This window comes from Cyrtonyx montezumae, unplaced genomic scaffold (assembly GCF_038088225.1).
Source record: "Cyrtonyx montezumae isolate F1298 unplaced genomic scaffold, pur_monq_1.0 scaffold_41, whole genome shotgun sequence".
Taxonomy (NCBI): Eukaryota; Metazoa; Chordata; class Aves; order Galliformes; family Odontophoridae; genus Cyrtonyx; species Cyrtonyx montezumae.
Window position 1 is genome coordinate 123,799 of NW_027072047.1, and position 22,470 is coordinate 146,268.

Below are 22,470 nucleotides of genomic sequence, written 5' to 3' on the forward strand. Positions count from 1 at the left end.
AAACCATTGACATAGGTCTAGCAGAATAGTCTGACTTTTCAGCTCTGCATATGGCATGCTGGCTATTTAGAGAAATTCCTGGGAATTATTTAGAAGTTCAAAGTGGAAAGGGCAATGTTTAACTGGTGCAGTCAGAAAATCAAAAAAAAGTATTGGAGAGGAAAGAATACTGCGTAATTCAAGGGAAAGCTTGATTTGAAGTTCTGCTAGATACTGTGGAGAGTACGGAATAAAGGGAAAGAAGCTAGAGGTTTATTGACATCAAGAACACATTAATTAGAAGATGACATTAAACAAGTTTATTTTTATTAATTCTTACTATTCATCCATACAAGCTATAATAGAAGAATAATAATGTATTTAGACCTACAATGTGAGGATAAAGAATTCATGTAAGATTAATAAATTGCTATCGATCACCTGCTTTTCTTAAGCTATGCTGGTTACAGAAGGTTTACACATCTCTGCCTTAAGCAAATGCAAAGGCACTCAAGAAAACTGTAGTGGAGAGATGCACCTTGCAAAAGCGCAGCAAGTTGTGATTTTAATATAAAATGCTTTAGTAACACATTGAAGTGTTCTTCTCTGTTCCAAGAACTGGATGTGCAACTCAAAATGAGCTATAACTGTCCCAGTCAATTTTTCCCCATCTCTATCATTTTTCTTTTCCATAGATCACAGTGTAGCCTGTCCTTAACAGGTGATTGTTTGGAATGAGAATCCTCCCCTAGATATCTTGTATTATATATTTGGAGACTAAAATAAATGCTCATCATTTGTTTAGAAAGAGCCCCTTACAAGGCAGGAAAATATCTTAAGATGAAAATAAGAAACTGAGGAATATACTGCATTAGAATTTCAGTATTTCTGTCTCTTATGTATGAAAAGAGAAAGAAAACTAAAATCATAAGTTACTCACTTTTAATGGGATACACACACCCCTCAGAGATATGTGCCCTCACATAGCCCAGAAAGTCCTCCATATCCTTCACTGCATCAAAAGGAATATGGCCAGCAATCCAAGGAGGATAATCCTGCTTCAGTGAAACCTTACCTGGAGTACTACATCCAAATGTTGAGCCCTCAGTACAGGAGAGACATGGACCTATTGGAGCGTATCCAGAGCAGGGCTTCAAAAATTATTCTAGAGTTGGAACACATCCTCTGTGAGAACAGTTTAGAGAGCTGTGGGTGTACAGCCTGAAGAAGAGTCCAGTGAGACTTGATAGTGGTTTTTCCATGTCTAAAAGGAGCCTATAAGAAGAAAGGGGACTTTAGCAGAGTCTGTAGGTGACATACTGGAGAACAAGACTAAAATTTCTCTATCAACTTTTCTGTAACTCATTTTCCAGAATATCATGGAATCATCGAATGGCCTGTCCTAACAATACTCACAGACAAGCTTCTAATCCTGGAAACTAATGAAAGTAACTTACTTTCGCTGGATAGCAGAAGATCACGTGAGATGACATAAAAAAATAATATATTAGCTTAGGTTGGAAAGGGCTTCAAAGACCTCAAGGTACGAAGGCCAGCCTGACCGTGTGGTCAGGATTGCCAGCCACTGGATCAGACATTAGACAGGGTTGTCAAGATTCTATTCAACCCACACTAGATCATCTTCAGGGAGGGGTCATCCACAACTCTAGTCAGCTTGTTCCAGCATCCTGCAAATCTCTCAGTGAAAAATTTCCCCTCAAGATCTAATCTAAATCTTTCTTGATTTAGGTTTAAACCATTCCTCTTTGTTCTATCAATATCAAACTATGTAAAAAGTTTATTTCCCTTCTGTTTATAAGCTCCCTTTAAGGATTGCTATCATGTCTTTGTAGAGCCTTCTCTTTTCCAGTATGAAAAAGTTCAGCTCTCTCGACTCATTTATGTGGGAGAGATGCACCATCCATCTGTTTTTGTGTTCTTTGGTACCTGTTTGAAAAGCTCCACATCTTTCCTGAGGTGATGATCTCACATCTGGACACTCTATTCAAGTTGGGATTCATGAGGACAAAGGAGAGAGTGACACCTCCCTCACTCTGCTGGTCACTCTTTTGATGCAGTCCTGAATACTGAATACCTGAGTACAGATGCCTTCTGAGGTTCAAGTGCACTCCACTGGCTTGTGTTAAGTTTTTCAGCTACCAGAAATGTGGAGCCCTTTTTAGTAGAGATGCTCCCAAAAAGTTCTCCCACTCTGTATACATATCTGGGATTTCTCCAATCCAAGTGTAGTACCTTCCACGTGGCATTGTTAACTATGTCAGGTTAATATAGGCCAACTTTTCAAGCCTGTCCACATCCTTTCCTTCTGGTATTGTTCTTCTGACACCGTTGGTAGCACTGGTAAACTTGCTGAGGATGCCATCAATGCCATCAGCTTTGTCACTGATAAAGATGTTGAATAGCACAGGTCCCAAGACCATAGAGGGACACCACTTATGAAAAGACTCCTCTCATGACCAACCTCCACCCAGACATAGAAACACTGATCTCAATATTCTGGCTGCCACCACTCAACCAAGTCTTTATCCACCATACACTCTGACCTTAAAATCCATATCTTTTCAACTTAGAGATATAGATGTGGTGTGGAATCATGCCAGTGCCGTGTCATTTACTTTCCTTGAGTTGCATGATTCAGTCCAATGGTTTCCTAGCTTGTATCAGAAATCATATTCCAACAGGAACAGGGAAGTAATTATATGTCTGTGGTCAGCTTTTATAAGGTCACACCTCGAATACTGTGTTCAGGTTTGGGCCTCTCACTACAAGAAGGACATTGAGACCTTAGAGTGTGTTCAGAGAAATGCAACTAATCAGGTGAGTGGTCTGGAGCACAGACCTTATGAGGGGCTGCTGAGGGAGCTGGGATTTTTCAGTCTGGAGAAGAAGAGGCTCAGAAAAGATCTTATTGGTCTTGGCAAATGCCTGAAGGGAGGCTGTGGTGAGGCTGGAGTCAGGCTCTTCTCTTGAGTGACTAGCAATGGGATTAGAGGGAATGGCTTCATGTTCTGCCAGGGGAGATTCATATTGGACGTCAGGAAATACTTCTTGTCTGAGAAAATGGTCTGGTGCTTGAATGGGCTGCCCAGGGAGGTGGTAGAGTCACCATCCTTGCAACTGTTCAATAAACATTTGTATGGTGGATACAGAAAGACATGGTTTAAAGGAAAATACTGGTGATAGGGGATTATTGAACTGGATCATTTTGTAGTCTTTTCTAAATTTGTTGATTCTATGATTCTAAAAGCCTTACACATGTCCAGGTAGATGATATCAATGGTTCTTATTTGTCTGCCAGTACTGTCTATCTTAGAAGGCCACCAGATTGGTCACATACAATCTGACCTTGGTGGAGCCATGCTCCTTGTCTCAGATCACCTCCTCATCCCTAATGTGCTTTAGTGTGTCTTTCAGAAGGATCTATTCAGTGATATTTCCAGGTACAGACATAAGGCTTAGTGATCTATAGTTAACCAATGAAAATGTCCTATCTGTTGGGTGATTAAGACCTGTCAGCTATCTGGAAGTTCTTTCGTGACTTTCTAGTCTGCTCCTTCTGTGGAGGATCGTCACTTCAAACCAAGAAGTCCCTGCCTGTGGCAGTTTCGAAAGTAATGACTGCTGCTAAAAATAGATCACATAAGTTTTGTTCACCAGCAGATGTTAGCTATTTAGGTGGCTAGTTTCCTAAAGAAGCTAAAAAAAGGATATCTACACTCAAAAAAAAAAAAAAAAAGAGTATATATCTCATTCTAATTTTATCATTTAACATACAAAGCAAGCAGGTATCCTCAAAATCATTCTAAAGAGCACTTTACAATCCATTCTGTTCTTTAAGATATTTATCTAGTATTGAAATATAGAAGGATTTAAGAGTTGTAATTCCACCCTGCTTAAAATCCATAGATCATTTTTAATGGTAAAGAAACATAATTATGTTTTGTTTGTATTTTTCCCTTTGGAAGTTCATCTGGAGATTTTTTTTTTAAGATGTCTTTTGTGTCTGTCATGAAAGAACATGAGGTTCTAGCTTTCTTTAACACATAATATTAAAAGAATGTTGTTATGAGCCACAAGAAAACCTTTATCTTCAGGCAGTAGAACTCCAGGAAAATATATCAAATGGTGTAAGATTATTTTTAGCATTACTGGAGATGTTGATGTACATGTTGAAGACAAATACATACTTTTCTTTTATTTTTAACCCTTCGTGTCCTAAACTGAAGCATATAAAGCACAGAAATACAAAGAAAAATTTCCACTGCAGTTACTACCAGAATAAATTTAATTTATAGTAAATGCATTTGTCCCCTTTGATTCCAATGCATTTTTAGACAGGCTTCAAACAATAATTGTAATATACTGTAGTTTTATTATGGAAATGTAAATAAATTTGCTATCTGTTGTTTATTTGTTTTGTTTTAATTCTCTTTTTATCTTGCAGAGGGGTAAAGAACTTTCTACAGGATTATATCTTTCTTAGGATATCATATTAAACATTTCCTACTATATTGTAAATTTGCATATTAAAAACATAAGTAGTTTTAACTTTCAGTAGACTTCTGTGCTTTAACATTTACAAGGAATGCTCTGACAGTATCATCTCCTATTTCATTATGTTGGACTATAATGCCAGAGTTGCATGTTGGAGGCATGGCCATAGGAGCTGAACTTTCCTGCATATATTCTGTTGCATTTTGTAGCTGTGTGCCAGATGGGTAGCAGATAGAGATAGCTGAAAAAATGGTATCTGAAACAGGAGAGTGTATGAAGCAAAGGTATGTTGCTGAATTCCTCCACGCATAAAAAATGACACCCAATGACATTCATTGTTGCTTGCTGAAAATTTATGGAAACCAAACAGTGGATGTCAGCACAGTGAGGCAGTGTGTGATGTCTTTTTACATTGGAAACAGCATTAGTGGGTAACTTCCACTGGTGCAAATTTTTGTAAGTGTGGCTCGTGTTTAATTCTGGACAAAAAAAAAAAAAAGCTTATCTAATGGTGGTGATTAAGTTGAAAAATACTGTTTTTTAACTGAGAATTTGTTATATCAACTAGTGCTATTGTGCTCTTTGCCAGGCTTTCCATGGAAATAAGCAAGAGGCATTACTTTTGGAGACTGTTGCTTCAGTTAGAAAATCTTTCATTAGTGAACAGAATTAATCATGAGGATGTTATAATTATGCATCTTAAAGGCACTCCTTTTGAACTTCAGTGACAATATTTTGATGGGGATTTGTGTATTATATCTACGAAGCAGGAGGAATTCAGGTAATGCAGAGGTAAATTACAAACTCTAACTGATTAGTTGTATATTTCAGCAGGTCATAGGAAATGGTAATAAATATATGTCAGAAGAAAATGTATTATTCAACAACTGTTGTACTTTTATCCAATAATGAGATTTAGAAAATAGGATTTCTATGTTAAAATAATGACAAACAAAGGAAAATATTTTATTTATTTATAATAATTTTTAAAGAAATAATTTACTATCTGAAGCTACTGAAGAGGTCAGCTAGCTGAGATTTTTTGCTCACCTATTTTTCCCCAGTTTTCTGAAACAAGTTTCAGAAGTAACGGTTTGGTTTCTTACATTTTCAAGAGATTTACCAATTGGGAATTTAAATCAATACAATTTAAAGCACTCTGCCTCTCAGAAAAGGTAGATTTAAGACACACCCCTACTCTACCCATCATTTCCTTTTAGTGAATAAACTGTCTACACTTGGTAACTGTTACGCTCCAATATAAAGGAGTGCAACGAAGGTTCTTTGATTATGTATATACCCGGTGTGAGATTAAGAAGCAACGGTTCAAATGTTGGTCCGACCAGTTTATTACCACTATAAACCAGGGAGATGGGGAAGGCGGACACTGTTAGGGTGATGGGGAAGGGAAGGCGAGCGATAGGAAAGATAGGAAAGAAGCAAGGGTTTATACAACGCGGGGAAAGTCAGCAGCCAGGATCCCAGGGGTGGTCCGGTTGCAAGCGGCTCTGACGGTCCGAGGCAGAAGAGCAGGGGCGGCAGAAGCGGGGAGAACAGCAGCAGCGACGGGCAGCCCTGAGCAGCAAGCAGCTGTCCTGGAGAAGCGGCACCAGGTCAGCACAGGAGAAACAGCATGGGGAATGTCCAGGAACAGCATCAGTCAGCACCGGAGAAGCAGCAAACAGTGATGAGCTCGTGAGGGTTCAGATGGTAGAACACCTCGAAGGAGCGGCGAGGTCCAGGAGAAAGCAGCATGTCTCAGGCAGCAGGCCCAGGAGGGAGTTCAGCAGCAGGGATCAGCTCATGAGGTTTCCGATGGAAGAACACCACCGCAGCAACACCAACAAAACCACAACAACCTCAAGGTGGTCAATCCCTCTTTTATCCTTCATTTCTCTTGCCTACGTGGCAAATTCCGTGCTAGCCTGACAGGAAAGCTTCTGCTGAGATGGCTATCACCACACGGAGATGAGTACCACACAAAAGAGTGTTCAGCGGCCACTGAGCTGCAGCTTATCTCTCTTTCGTTGCCCCAGGACATGCCCATCTGCTTGTCCCTTAGACAAAGGATTTCACAACCCTTTCCCAGGACTAGCTTGGACATGTTCGGACATGTTCATCAGCAAACTTTGAGGCAATGATATAAAATATTAGTCTCTTACAGTAACCATTACTATGTGTTCCATTCTTTATAAAAATTTTCCCTATGTTGCCCGAAGAATTTATGTATGACTTCAAGTCTATAATTAAACAAAAAATAACCAACCAAACAAACATGACTTTAAGAATGAATGATGGTATTTCTATAGATCAAATAGAAACAGAAACCAGAACTTACTAATCTTGCAAAAAATGCTTCTTTACTCCAGCAAGACCTTAACCCCTACACTTAATCCCTGGATTTCATGTTTTCATATTCCCAAGTTTGACAAAATTCACAAATAACAATAATCAAAAGCCCATACGCACATTTGAGCATTCAAAATTATTGGTTGTATCATAGCTAAGGATACAGCGGATCTTTATCATTTTCTGACATGTCTCTGAGCAATATGAGCAGGTGTGGGGCACTTTTATCATTATGAGCAGTTTTCTAAACAATTCAGAATTTTTGTATGGAAACATGCTGAAATATGGATATCACCTCAAATTGGGAATACTCACAGTTCCTTAAATGTCTATTATCAAAATTCTCACTGACTTCACAGGGGCCTACCCGATTAAGGAAGAGCTGATATGTTGAAGGCTTCCCCACTGCTAAGCTCAACCACAAAATCATGAATGATTTCACCAGATGGTCCTTCTTTTAAACCATTGAGAACTTTATGAGGCATTTATCTGCCTTCAGGCAACACATCACCTGAAATAAGGAACAGAATGAGGCGCTAATGCATTTTGTTATAACATGCTTTGGGACATGTCTTTCCTGAGTAGCATTCAAGTACACTAGCCTTAAGCACAACTGCTTAGAGCAGTACCAAAGAATCTAACATATTTTCTGTATGTATTTTCTTTTTTTCCTTTGTCGAGGCATGTATAATACAAAAATATTATAATTTTAGTTTAGGTTGACTGTCCTATAATACTATTGCCCTGTTCTAAGCCATCAGCTGTTTCACTGTGCTTACTTACACAGTGAGTACAGACTACAGTGATAGAGGTATCAATAACCTCAGTAATTAATCTGCAACTTTCAGTAAAACCACAGGAGCTTGTTAGTTTTTAGTAGTAAAATTGCTGATTTTTAATGATATATTGAAGTTGCAGGTCAGCATTTCCAAGTTTTCCTTCTCATAAATAATTCATTTCCTATTATTGAGTTTTTAGGAAAAAACAAAACAAAACAAACAAACAAACAAAAAAATAAATAGGGTTGGCAACATGCTGCAGTCTTGGATGAAGTAGTTGAATGTTTTACTCTCCATCCCCAGAGTATGCTTGTAATAGTGCAACCCTAATCAAACTTTCTGTGGGGTTTCTGACAAGCTATTTATTGCTTAATTCATTTTTCTTTCTCCAACAATAAAATTTTTATTCTAAATACTTGCTACTGAGTAATAGAATCCCACTGTGAGATCATTCCCACTGATTGAAAGCTGCTTATTTTCATATAGCAGTTGTCACTAGGTATTCCACTTTCTTAAGCTCAGTCATTCGAGAGGAAACACAGATCTATTTCTCACTGTAGATTATGTCATTTTGGTAACTGTGAGCCTGCTGAACTAATTTTCTACAGAAGTGTGAGCTCAGCTTAACAGCAACAGCAAAAAATAAAAATAACAATAAAATAAAAAGAGTTCTAACAGTATTTAAGCAAATATAATGATCATATTTTCTTATCATTTTTGGGATCTTGCAAGGCAAATTTCCTGGGGGAAACAGACACTTGGAAAGAGTGGGACAGATTTATCAATTTATAATTTCAGTAAAAGCCCAGTTTCATTTTACTTTGTTCATTTGATTGGATTGCATTTAGTAGATTTTGCAGACTGTATCTATACTATCTTGGCTAGCATTATCCTTTCTAAACTTACTTTATCATTATAGACTTTCTGTTGTTAAAAAGATCACTAATAATGGTCAGCTAATGAAATTTGAAGTAGTATTTCTAGCCACTCTATATGAAAAAAATCTTAAATCTTAAGCTATAAAATGTGCCAGTAGACTTCAGAATGTACCTCTTGGAGGAGAAATTCTGGATTACTGTATGCATATACCTTATAAGTCCCAATGTAAGTGGGAGAAAAAAAAGGCACTTCCATGAAATTATTCTGTTGCAGTTGTAAAGGAAAGTGTTGATATACCTCTTAGGAGAGGATAAACGTGGACAACCTGCCATAGTCCATTTTAATAGTGAAAAACAGGCATATAAACACTGTGGAAAGAGAAAACTGAGAAGTTAAAGTTTTTACCAAGTTGTTTGTGAAACAAAATTTGATAGATCATAGGTTTATGATAATCTGATTTTTTCATTGTCAATTGCAAATTTCAGCCTTCTCATACTCTTTTGACATTAGCACTTTCTCAAATAGGATGTCCCTCTAAAGAAGAAGCAAATAAACAATTTTATAAAGAAAAGTTTTCTAGACTACAGATCCGTATCCTTTTTGTTCTGGGAGTCCCAGTGTTGAATGTAATATTCAACATAGAGGACTCATGAGATGATAGGGGACTATAATTTCTTTAGTCAAAAGTAAGACAGGTACCAAAGGGGACTTATGCTATCTTAATATGCACTTTTAAGAAAAACTTGCCACATTTATCCACTGCTTAATACAGAAGGCAGGATAAGTAGCTTCTGCTGGAGGAAAGTTAGAAACTCAAAACTTTCTAGATGTTAGATATGAGGAGGGATGCAATCAGAGTAAACCTGAAGATAAATATGAAATCATCTGGTGAACTTCAAACCTCTGAAGGATGCAACTTGTTTAGGATTCAGAGCCAGTAGCATCATCTTCATAGTCCTTCACAGCTATTCAGCTCTTTCTGAAGCAAAAGCTACAAACAAGAAAACCTCCAAGGGGAGAGAGGATCCCTGAGGAAGATCCCATCCTCAGTACTGAAAATCAAGACTAAAATATATATATTTTTCATTTTAACCAGTCTAAAATTCTATTGAAACAAGTTTAAAACTAATGGCTATGATAGTCATTGATTTTAAGAATTGCAGTTTGGCATTTTACAGAAGTATAACTGCTCTACAGCAAATTTAAGATCCTAGGAAAATAACTTGCTCTATTTAGTTTGCTTTTGTAGTTTAATACTGCCCATTTCCCAAAAACACATGTGAGTTGCGTAGTAAAAACTACTGTACTACTGAATTTGAAACATTTTTTTTCCTGTTAAAATTTACATCCTCCAATCAATGTATTTCATTCTTTTCTTAGTTTATTTCTTTCGACTTCTAAACAAGAACAGCCTCTGCTTCTTATACTGCATTTTACAGCCTAGATGATGGTCTACTTTTGAATCTGTAGTATCCTTCAACATATTTTTCCTCCATTGTTCCTTTACAGAAATCAAATTTAAAAGTAGAAGAATAAATTCGAAGCAGACATATTTAAATACTTTTTCCACACAGTATATTTCAGAATTCACTGAACAAATGTACCAAAGGAAAGAACTTATTTTGCTACAAACTATCCTATAGGAAACATTAGATTTTCATAAAATAATCAAATCATTAATGAGTTATTAATTAATGGCATATGCAGAATTTCCTTAGCTCTGTTTAGAATGCTCTTTCTGAGCTTTAAGAAAAATGCCAGTGGTACAAAAAATTCAGAGAGCATTCAGAGAAAAAATGTTTCAATAATTTATTTTCCATTAGGAAGAGACTTGTGTTCAGTGAAGTATTTTAGATTGATAAGGAATAATTGAGAGCACAAGAAAATTAAAACGGGAAAGATTGATCCTGTGCAGAGGCGGGAATATATTTTCTGTGTGCTAGAATGTTTGTAATGAGATAGGTAAAGCTTCAGTGGGCGTCCACTTAAGAGAGTAACACATTGTTTTTACTGCCTCAAACAAAAAGAAAATATCAGTGCTGGGAAGAGTGAAGAATTAGATAGAACAGAGGGCCATGAAGAAATAATACACAATTATATTCTAGTAAAAGACTAGTTGAGAGCAATTGAACCTTTGACTGTTGACAAATTCTTTAGTGAAGACAGAGATCTGACCAGAAAACTGCTGAAAGTACTGATTCACTCTTTCTTCGAAACAGATATTATAACTGTACAATTCAGCTCACAGACACAACATCATAAGCTTCAGTAAGTTTTAGAAAAGCAGGAAAATAAAAATGCTTTAATGAATATGTCAGTTAGTGCACTGAGAAATTCACAGGATTTTCCTTATGTGCCTATTGAATTAGTAAGCAGAGAAAAGCAATACAAAAAAGAATCTCTCAGCCACAACAGGAGTATTTACAGCTGTTTGTTTATTTAGAATGCTACAATAGAAATGTTGAGAATGTTGAGAATGTTGAGAAATCATCTGGCAACAGCATAGTGTCTTTGTAGCTAGGAGAGACACACTTGAGTGTCATTTCCCAAGCAGTTATATAGGATGACAATTTTCAGAGAAGTTATTTACAAATATTTGAAAAATGCAAAAAATAATCTATTGGAACTCTTTTTGAGATTCCTCTTTTATTCCTCTTTTACAAAAAGTGTAAAGTATTAGGTAAAGCACATTATATTTAATACTTTAGTTAAATGACAGACACAGGATTTCAAGATTTGTGTCTGATTGGATTTACATAAATATGTCTGCTCTTTGTTGTTCCAACAGTTTATTTCACTGGAATTCAGAGGAACATGATATGTCTCTATTAGAATGATAAAGTTAATATATTTCATGTAAAGTTCATATGTCTCTCTCTACTTGCAACTTTGATATTCATCTTAGTCCTTAAGACAACACTGATCTAAATAAGTATTATCTGGTCTGCTTCCAAGGAAGTCATAAAAGTGGGGAAATTCATGTCTATTTCAGTAAAAGTTTTGTAATCAACATGCAAATAGAAATTTTCTCTAGCAAACGGTCTTCAATATCTTAATTTTCTTTTTTTTTTTTTTCTAGTATTAGACATTCATTCTTTCCACAACTGATGAAGAAAAACCTCAAAGAAAATGAAATTATAATATCACTGGTGTCAGTTCCACTGAAGATGATGGCTTTAAATCCTATGTGACTATTCTCTATAAAAATCACAATTCCACTAGAAAGAGTGAAAGAACCCTTAAATTGGTTCCTTAGCATTGTTCCGCAACAGTTTGTATCAGAACATATTATCATCTGTATATGATATTCACAACAAAGGGTTTCAGACATTCTACTCTGTTTTAAAATTATTTCATAATATTCCTATATTGTACATATTTTATATTCTGAAAATAATAATAACGGTTGGGATTCCTATGTTTTTACTGAATTAACAGTTACGTTGTTTGCCTTTTTGAAGTATTCTTGTAATCATAATGTCAACTGTTTAAAATACCTTTTAAATTTCAACCCTTTTCTGTCAGAACACTGTGCTAAATTGAGCTACTTTTCTATACTATTTATTGATGGCATGTAAAATAGAAAGCTGATCAAAAGTACAATGAAAATTTGAAATATCACATTTTCTTCTACAGCTTTTCCAAATGTATTTTTAATTTTCCCAAATCTCCTTTCAAATATACGATCCTGGAAAATGTAATTTTTTGTTATCAGTAGCAACTCTGTGAACTCACAAAAGTGTGATATTCTAATTAAAATATCACATATTATTTCTCATACTGCATAGCAATGTGCATGTGATGTCTCACAAGCATAGGAGCAAGAGGATTCATTCATGATACAGAAGTGAAAAGATTTCAGCTTATTTTTGATGCTGTATGCAAATTCTAACTATTCTGTCTGATGTTAGTGGCTAGCTTATAACTGAATTTCTTCTCTGAGCAGGGGGTAAAGAATAAATGATCTTGTAGAGAGAACTTCACTTCCAAATTAGAATTGGTTAGTTCCTTGTGATTATTGGGAATACTTCAAATGTAAAAATTTCTAAGAATTCAGGCAGAATGCCTGCAGAGGAAGCTGAGAAGTTTGTTAGTTCATTTTAATATTGTACTTTTCTTTAAGTGATAATAAGATGCAGGAAAGGGGAAAATGTGTAAGAAATATAATTGCTTTCTCTTTTAAAACTCAAAATATTGAAGGCTGCTTACATTCTTTGCTTGTAATTTCCAACTCTCAGGATTACAATGGCTTAATGTATTAATTCTAAGTGTTGATGTTTTTAAGAGAAAACAGCATCTGTAGAGTATTTCAGTAATGTTGTCTTACAGTAAATGGGCAAAAATTTATGTTTGTCAAAAAAAAAAAAAAAAAAAAGACCAAGATAAACCGTTTTTATGTTGTACCATTTTCTCTGCAGTGATCTTTCTTCTATTTTGCCGTGTAAATGTATCTATGACATGTGACAACCAAGAATGTATTTATATTATTCCTTGTATAAAGTTTTTTACATTCTATAAAAATTGAAAACATTTGATGCAGCAATGTGAGACCATCATGGTTCTATCAGAAGTAACAGCATAACATCACATGAGTAATGCTTGGTTCTGTTAATGTTTTGATTATATACACAATACTGTGGAAGTGTAACACCTGTGAAATGAAACACTAGTCTATCGTTTAATATTCTAAATCAATATAGAAAACTCAAGACATTCTAAGAGCTCTACCTCAAAAGTTTCTGTTGACATTTTCAGATGTTTGTCTAGTATAGATTTGCTGCTTTCTCTTTGTTTGCTTAACTAAATGATGTTATAAATATATGTGTATTACTGCTGTATTGTAAGAGGAAAGCTGCTTGTTAAATTTCATGTTGACTATTGTATTGCATGACTTGAGACTCTGAGTTCTATTTCATCATCATGTTGCGGGTCTGAACAGACAGACAACTATTACATACTTGCTTAGCAACTAGGCTGAAAATAATCAAGAGCTTACAATCATAGTCCCTGAAAATGTTGCAGTGTTACTTTATATGTCAATTTCCTTTTCTACAGTGTACCAACGATAAATAAGCTCCTTAGCTATGACAGCAAAAGCTTTGTGTTCAGGAGCACTATAAATGGCAATGTTCTGGCCCTAAAATCTTCAGAGGATCTCTGTGTTGTCCCTAAGAAGCATCCATTAAAAGAAAAATCTGTAGAGGAATGAGCTGTAATCACCAGTAAAAAATATATACATATATATATACATATATATATAGTTTAGCCCCCAAATTCCTGTTTTTACTACCTACAAAACAATAGAAAATTCATTTAATTTACTATTAATATGTTGTTCTCTTTCTCTCTAGGTCACAGTACATTAATATGTAGAAATGTTCCTAGAAAAGCTCACAAAGCTAAGAAGTTCCTCCAAGCTCATTCAAATCTATAGATTCATGTCATAGAATCATAGAACATTTTGTATTATAACAGACCTCTAAGACTATCTAGCTCCAATCCCCCTGCAGTAGGCAAGGACACACCTCTTGCTAGACCAAGTTTCTCAGAACCCCATCCAGCATGGGTTTGAACACCTCTAGGGTGGGGGCATTTGACACCTTGTTGAGCAACCTGTTCTAGCATCTTACCACTCTCACAGCAAAGAATTTATTCCTAATACCTAGTTTAAATCTACTCTCTCAAAGTCTAAAACCTTTTTCCAGTGTCTTGTCACTGCCTGCATTTATAAAAAGGCCCTCCCCAGCTTTTCTGTAAGCCCTTTCAAGTACTGGAAGACATCTATAAGGTCATCTTGGAGCCTTCTCCAGACTGAAAAGCCCCAGCTATCTGAGTCTGTCCTCATAGAGGTGGTGCTCCAGCCTTCCGATCACATTTGTAATCCCCTTCTGGACCTGCTCCAACAGTTCAATGTACTGTCTGTGTTGAGGGTTCCAAAACTGGATCCAGTACTACAGGTTAGATCTCATGGAAATAGTGTAGGGGGTCAGAATCACCTCCCTGATCACAGTTCACTTTATACAACTCAAAATATGGTTGGCCTTCTGGGTTGCAAGCACAGCTTGCCAGATCATATTGGATCTTTCATCAACTGATGCCTCCAAGTCCTTCTCCTCAGGGCTGTTTTCAATATGTTCTCCTCCCAACCTGTATGTGTGCTTGTGACCCAGGTGCAGGACATTGCACTTAAAGTTGCTGAACTTTCTGAGTTTGGCATGGGCCCACCTCTCAAGCCTATTCATATCCTGTTGGATAGCATCCTTTCCCTCTAGCATGTCAACTGCACCACTCAGCCTAGTGTCATCTGCAAACTTGCTCAGGGTGCACTTGATCTCACTGTCCATGTCATCTACAAAGATGTTTATAAACTCTGGTCTCACCATCTACCCCTGGGAAATGTCACTTGTCACCAATCTCCACTTGGACATTCAGCCTTTGACTATAACTGTCTGAGCACAACCATCCAATCAATTCCCTATCCAGAGGGCTATCCTTCCATCAAATCCATTTTCTCTACAATCTGGTGACCAGGATGTCTCGTGAGACACTGTCAAACACTTTGCACAAGTCCAGGAAGATGATATCAGTTGCTCCTTCTTTATTCACTAACACTGTATCTCCATCATAAAAGGTCACCGAGTTTGTCAGGTGTGACTTGCCCTTGGTGAAACCATGTTAGTTACCACCAATCACCTCATCATTATTTTCCATGTTTCTTATTAAGACCTTCAAGAGTATCTGTTCCATGATCTCTCAGGCACAGAGGTGACACTGTCTGGCCTGTAGTTCCCTAGATTTTTTTTCCCTTCTTAAATATGGCAATTATATTTCCCCTTTTCTAATCAGTGGGAACGTTACCAGACTGACATAGCATTTAGCCTGGAATTAATCTGTATTGCTTTAAGCATGTCAAATTTACACTACCTAATTCTTCACAACAAATCTGTTCAGCATGAATTTCTATTTTCCAGAAGAAAAAAAAAGCGCATTCCAAAATCTGTATCATTTAAAAAGTTTAGTTTTGTTTCAGATCTTTGAATCTTTACCCTGCAAGGACAAATAATTAGTAAAGTAATCCTATTTACAAATATGGAAACTATTCATTTGCATAGTAACAATATAATGTATGTTATATTCCCTACCTATTCTGTTATGTAGTCATAGTAATGAAAATAGTGTATTAACCTTGAATCAAAACAAAGAACAATTAAGCTGAAATCAAACAATACATTTGCAAACAAGTGGTTATCACCCTCACAAATTAATTTGCATATTAAAAAAAAAAAAGACAGAAAAAGAGAAAAAAAATCAACTGATTTTCAGTGTCACTAGAATAATTGGTCAGAGTCAAAGACTATAAAGCTCTGGGAGCATAAGTGAAAAACAATTTTGCCCAAATTATTTTCTCTTCAGTTTTGACAGATGAAGGAAAGAGGGAAGACAGAAATAGGCATATAATTCATATTAAACTCCTGACTACTTGGCTGGTGAAATGGTTTTAACTCTTATGACAGTGTGAGTTTCTGTGATGATTATAACTTGTTAGGGAGAGATGGGATCCACCTGTCAAGAAAGTGCAGGGCAATCTTTGGCAGCAGGGTGATTAACCTAGTGAGGATTGTTGCAAACTAAATGACATGGGTAGTGGGTTCTGAAATGTCAGTACACAAATCATTGCAACTGAATAGAGAGTGAGTCAGGTGTTGTGTTTTTATGATTTTTTGTTATTGGTATTACACATCAAAACATCATGTAGTGCACTGGGAGTTAAAGAGTTAATGTTCCAGTTCCATCAATGATGATCATTTCCATCAATAGTTCTGGGTATGCCTGCCTCAGAAGAGAGGAACTGCATACCCTAGAGGACTTTGCATTGGTTTGCATTTTTCCTTCTTCCTCTCAGAGGGAAAGATAAAACCTCTTGTGTCATAAGACACAGGCTTTTCCCCTTTTGGATCAACCCAGCTTTGCATGCTCCCTAGCCGTGTCACCTTCAGTGTTTAGCATAAGGCCTTCAGTTTTCCAGCACTCTCTCTCTAGTTTTATTTGATTATTAGCTTCATTCAGTTCCAATTACATTGTATTATATTCTGTTATTTTGCATTCCAATATCTTATCTAGTAAATTAGTTTTCCTCCTCAAATGTCGCCTATAGACATCTGAAAATAGCCTCATGATCACAGGAACTTCTTCCATCAAGAACTAGAATCATAGATTCAGAATGGTAGACCAAGTTTGCTAATGAGTAGGTATGGGAAATTCAGCTAAGTGCCTGTGGATGATGAAATTTTTGCAGAGTTGTTTATACATAATAAAGCTCTCAGCAAGGGAAATCTAGAATTGCCATTATTTTTGCATCAAGTTTTAATCACAATAATTGATGTCATCTGACAATATAATCTTTTTACGGGTATTTGTTATCTATGGGGATCATAAATCTTAAATTTCTATATCACAGATTACATTGAGAGAGAGAAAAAAAAAAAAAAAAAAACATAAGCAAGTAAGTCTATCCTAACCAGTTTCCCAGCAGTTCTTAGCAATTCTAACATTTTTATAGATGTTTACATCTATAAAACTCACATAAGGTTTTGTGAGTGTTTTTCATTGAGTTATGATCACTCTGAAAAGTGTATAGTACTGAAACCTCCTTCTAACTAAGCACAAATTGGGTCAGGAAGAAAACAGTCATATATTGTCAGAATAAAACAGATCAACAGGATGAGGTATATTACACATATATGGACATTAAGACTGAGTCCCCAGTATCTCTTTGTTCTGAAGTTCTGCATATACCCAAATGTAACCACAAAAAGAAAGGAAGGGAAGGGAAGGGAAGGGAAGGGAAGGGAAGGGAAGGGAAGGGAAGGGAAGGGAAGGGAAGGGAAGGGAAGGGAAGGGAAGGGAAGGGAAGGGAAGGGAAGGGAAGGGAAGGGAAGGGAAGGGAAGGGAAGGGAAGGGAAGGGAAGGGAAGGGAAGGGAAGGGAAGGGAAGGGAAGGGAAGGGAAGGGAAGGGAAGGGAAGGGAAGGGAAGGGAAGGGAAGGAAGGGGAAGGGGACTAATCATATTAACAACTTAGGAAAGTAGTAGGAACATACACTGCAGCATGGCTGCTACTGTTAACTATCAATGCATATCATTCCTCTGAAGAGCTAAAAGAGGAAGCTCAGCTTTTAAAAGCTTTTATCAGACTTGTGGACAATAAAATTACATTTGTGACAGCACAAATGGCCCTATCCTCAATTCGTACTTCCCCTCTAAGATTAAGGACTATATCATTAGAGAGAGAAAATGTTTCAGATCAGCTGGATTGCTGGATTCCTGTTGAATCCAAAAAATGAAAGGAAAACTAGTTAGTCTAGAAAGACTCAACTGAACAATCGAATTTTCATATTCTCTAGAGATAAGGCCAGTCATTGCCCCAAAAAGACTGATGATAGGCAGGTGCGGTTGCCACCCAAGAAATGGCCCCTCACCCATACCGCTCTACATTTGATGGTGTGACCACAACCCAACTGCTTTACTTACAAATTTGCTGCAGCAGTTTAAACAAAACCCATAAGAGAGCATATCATCATGATTCCCAAGACTATGAGACGCAGGTGCTGAGAGTGTGGTTATTAATGCATACGAGATTTCTAAACTGCAAAGCATTACCACACATCCTGTCCTTAGGCAAAGATTATAGGCAACTGTAACACACAGTAATGAATTTTTTTCACTAATTCAGCGGTTAATGGCCATGTGTAGAATCACACAGTTGAATAAGATCAACATCCCAATAAGTACTGGTTAGTGGACCATGATGGAAGAACTCTAAAACTGCATTAGAGAACTAGGTATGAAGGAGACAATCTATGATGACACCTTCTGGATTCCAGACCTAGTTATGTTCTCAACAGGAATTAGAGATCACATGCTACAACAGGTGCCCCTGCATCAGCATAACATATTAGTATCCATACTGAATCCCTTAGTGCCCTTGCTGGTTACTGTTCAGCAGACCATCCAGTTGGTGCCCAACTTGTATGAAACAAAGTGTCTACAGACTAGAGGCAATATTCAGACATCAGAAAGAGCTGAGACCCTCCCTATAACTAAAGCAAGGAGACTTGCCTCATAAACAACTCTATTGGGACCTATTCTGGTATCCTGAAGACATATGTTTAATGATCTAATATGGGCTGGAGTTTGATTTTGCAAAAACTGATTGGCAGCCCAATCATGTGCCCTCCATCAGCTATGAGAGTACCTGGAGGAAAAACAAAAATTTCAAAACACTTCCATAAAAGCAGGGAGAAGAATAATTGAGCAAACACCAATGAAAACATGAAACTTGGAAAAATTTATACTTTCCAGTAGAAGGAAAAACCTCCTCAGTGACCACTGTGCTTGAGCCACTGAGACAGGAACAGGTTAAAATGAAACCTAAGAGCTGAGCAAGAGCGTGGGATGCACTGATAAGACTGTCACAGTGGAGCAAGCTGAAACTGCAAAACTGCAACCAGCCAACAACCAGATGAAACTGGATCAGTGTCTCCAACTGCAGCAAGGTGAAATGTGCACAGTGAGGAAGACTTATGGCTTTCATCGTCAGGATCCTCGCACATGACCTCCAGGAGGCACAGCACATGCCCACCCAGAGGAATTCAAGGTGGCCCTTATGGAAATGACTTATTGGAGCTAATTGTAATAATCCATCCCAATTCTCAGATATGTATTGAATGTGCATGCTTTGTGCTTTTAAATATGTAGTCATTTCTCCGTTTGTTATGCTAGTTAGGTGGGGCCAGCCCCCTCATACCCAGTGGGTGTGTGTTTGTGCAGCACTGAATATAACTGTTTTATAGCTACCTCTGTGATCATAGAGTCTGGTTCTGCAAGTCACTATCTAAGTCAAACGAACTGGCAATTGCACAACTACTTTCATTACAGGGGATGCCAGCCTCCCTGCAACTAGGGCCCCCAGATGGGACTGAGGCCATATGCTGAACTGATGAATTTCTGCTCTCAGAACTATATACAAGTGATGGCTTTGGTGGACAAAGGTATGGAAACTTTATCTAAGATGACCCAACTACATTTCATGAAACTAGAGCAATGGCTGCTGAGGGACCGACCGTGCCCACAACCCAGACAAGTTTGAAGTTGGGGAGTTGGACTTCTGCTACCCCAGGAGTGTAATGTGTCTATTGCCCCAGTCCTGAAGTATATTCTGAACATGGAATTATTATGTGGTCTGACACTCCAGGCAACTGTGGGAGAGTACAGACTAAGAATAGAATTGCAATTCTCTGGACAATGTATCACTCACAATCACTTCCCTCACACTAATTTTCTTATTTCCAACTTTTTATGCTGTTTAATATCACATCAGATTTTAGCCTGAGATAATTCTCTGCTGTTATATGTGTATTTGTGAATCACAATGGTTTTCTTCTCCATATAGAATCATCATCACATACAGCACTGAGGGCTTTTTCTGAAGAAAATGCAGTCCCCAGAGCAGCATTACAACTCTGGAGAAAAGTGAAAATAATAACTCATATCAAAAGTTAGTAACTACTATTGATGTTGTTAAGATTTATCCCATGTTACTGAAAAGAACACTGAGGCTGGGATACTGTTTATTTGCCCTAAAAATCAATGCCTAATGGCACCTCTGATAAAAATATACAGAGGTTTCTTTGTCCTTCTGTTAATAATCAACCAGAAATTTTCATTCACACCATCTTAAAGGCAATCACATTTGGAGGGTAACCTTAACCGTAATCATTATTGTTGCAGATACTGTGAAATACTTAATAATTGTTTCCTTAAAACCAGCTGTGTTTTTAAAGCTATGTCAAATATTCACAGCATTTCTCAGAGAGCATATGTGGTTATCTCCATGATAATCTCCACGTCTAAATTAAATATTGCAGTCACCATACAGCACCCTTGTCTTCTTAGACAAAGAATACTAGAAGCCGAAACATTAATACCATTTTTAAATGATTATTCTCTGTAAGTTTTAAATGAAAATGATCTAGCATGTTTCTTTATACACTCTGAAATTCTGCAACATGGATTTGGTTCTCTTATTCTGATTCTTTATTTTTTTAAGTATTATTTTGTATTAAAACCAAGTTCTTATATAAGCCACTATTTTTTATCTGGAAAAAAGGTGGGGATCAACATTAAATTATATCAGAAACACTATCTCAATTTTTCTTTTCTATTTTTTCTTTTTTGCTGATAAACTTGTAATCCAAAATGTCTTAACTTAGAAGTGCTACATGAGCACTACCTCACTAGATGCATACTGGGTAACTTATCCAAGATTCTGATGTTTAGAGCCAAGGTATAGGAGCTCAGTGATGATTCCTCAAACCTCCCAGTGCAGGATGGGAGCTGGAGCAGTTTTAGCTTAGGTGTGACAGGAGTTGGTCATGTTACAGGTGGTAGAGCTCTTCCCTCTATGACCATAAGATATTATATAGCTGAGTATTCAGTTGTTTAAATACAAGCAAACATAGTATAACAATGCAAACATGATAACAGTAGTTTAATGAAGAGACAAACCCTTCCTTCCTGCTTCTCATCTTTGGTTCTGGATTCTGAACTGGAAGGTGCTGCCACGATGTCTCTAATCAATGCTTCAAATCCTCTGGAGCAAAAATCACGTTACAAATACTGTTTAGTGACAGAATGTAAAAGATACTAAGGAAAATTGTATGAGAACAGGAAAGTTTCTTCAGTAAAGATTTTTGCTCAGGATTTAGCAGAAGAGAAAGCTAGTCACAAAAGTTGTACGAGCTCCCTGGCTTATTCAGAAGCTATGGTTATGCACTGCTACTGTATCTGTAGAATGTTGTTTTCCATCCATTATGCTTTATAAATATAGGGGTCTTATGAATTCTGAAGAATCAGTTCTATTGTAAGGGGGAGGAAGTCTCTTCAGTCCTTATAGGACTTCCCTGTTGCAACAAGTTCAGACACAAAAATTGTTTAGAACAGTATCCTTGTGACTTTCCCTAAGGTTCAACTGCATTATAATATTAAATAATGATAATAATAATAACAATAATACTCAAGAGCAACATTCTTTCAGACTTGATACCTATACCTTGGGAACATGAGATGTGACAAGGAGATTCTACTACTTTAGACCTGTAGAAGATGTTCTGAATCGTACATTTGTCAGTGGATCCCGTCATAGTTTTCACATATCAATCTCTGAGACAACTATCAGAGATCCTTTCAGGTAATCTGTTGTAGGCTGAGAATAGAGTCATTAAAAGGCAATGTGTATCTCACATACAATTTACTTTCCTTCCCTACTCCCTTTGATTTAGATTTGTGCTGGTAAAATACCCCAATAATCATAGAGATGCCAGCAACAAAGTTTGCATTTGTACATAATATTTGAATATTCATCTTATCTGACAGGGTGGGGCCTGATGTTACTACAAAAAGAGTATAAGATTATTTAATTGTAATTGTACACATGATTTTTACTTCTGGAAAACAAAAAGAAAAGCACCCGATTTTCAATAGTAACTGTTCTTCACTTTACTTCCTTCACCTATTTCTCTAGAATTCATCTTTGTTTACATCTATAAATGTGGAGTATCCATTTTGGGCTCAGATTTTCCAATAAGGTCAATTAAAGGTCAAGTATCTCAGGTTTCAACCTGTGTGTATACTAAAGTTCAAGACAAATAAAAATATGTGGTAGGAGTCTAGAAATAAAGAGCATGTGATAAGTGTGGGTAATATTTAGCAAAATTATTTTCATCCTCTTTGTGCACAAAATTTTTTGACAGAAGCATAGAGAAGTAGGCTGTGAAAACATAATAGCAAAAGTCTCTGGGAAAGATACATTGATGGAATAATTGTTTTGGGATGGGATGAACAAAAGCAACACTTTATTCTTGTCTTACACACATGGCACAACATACAGAACTAGCACAAATAACTTACAAAA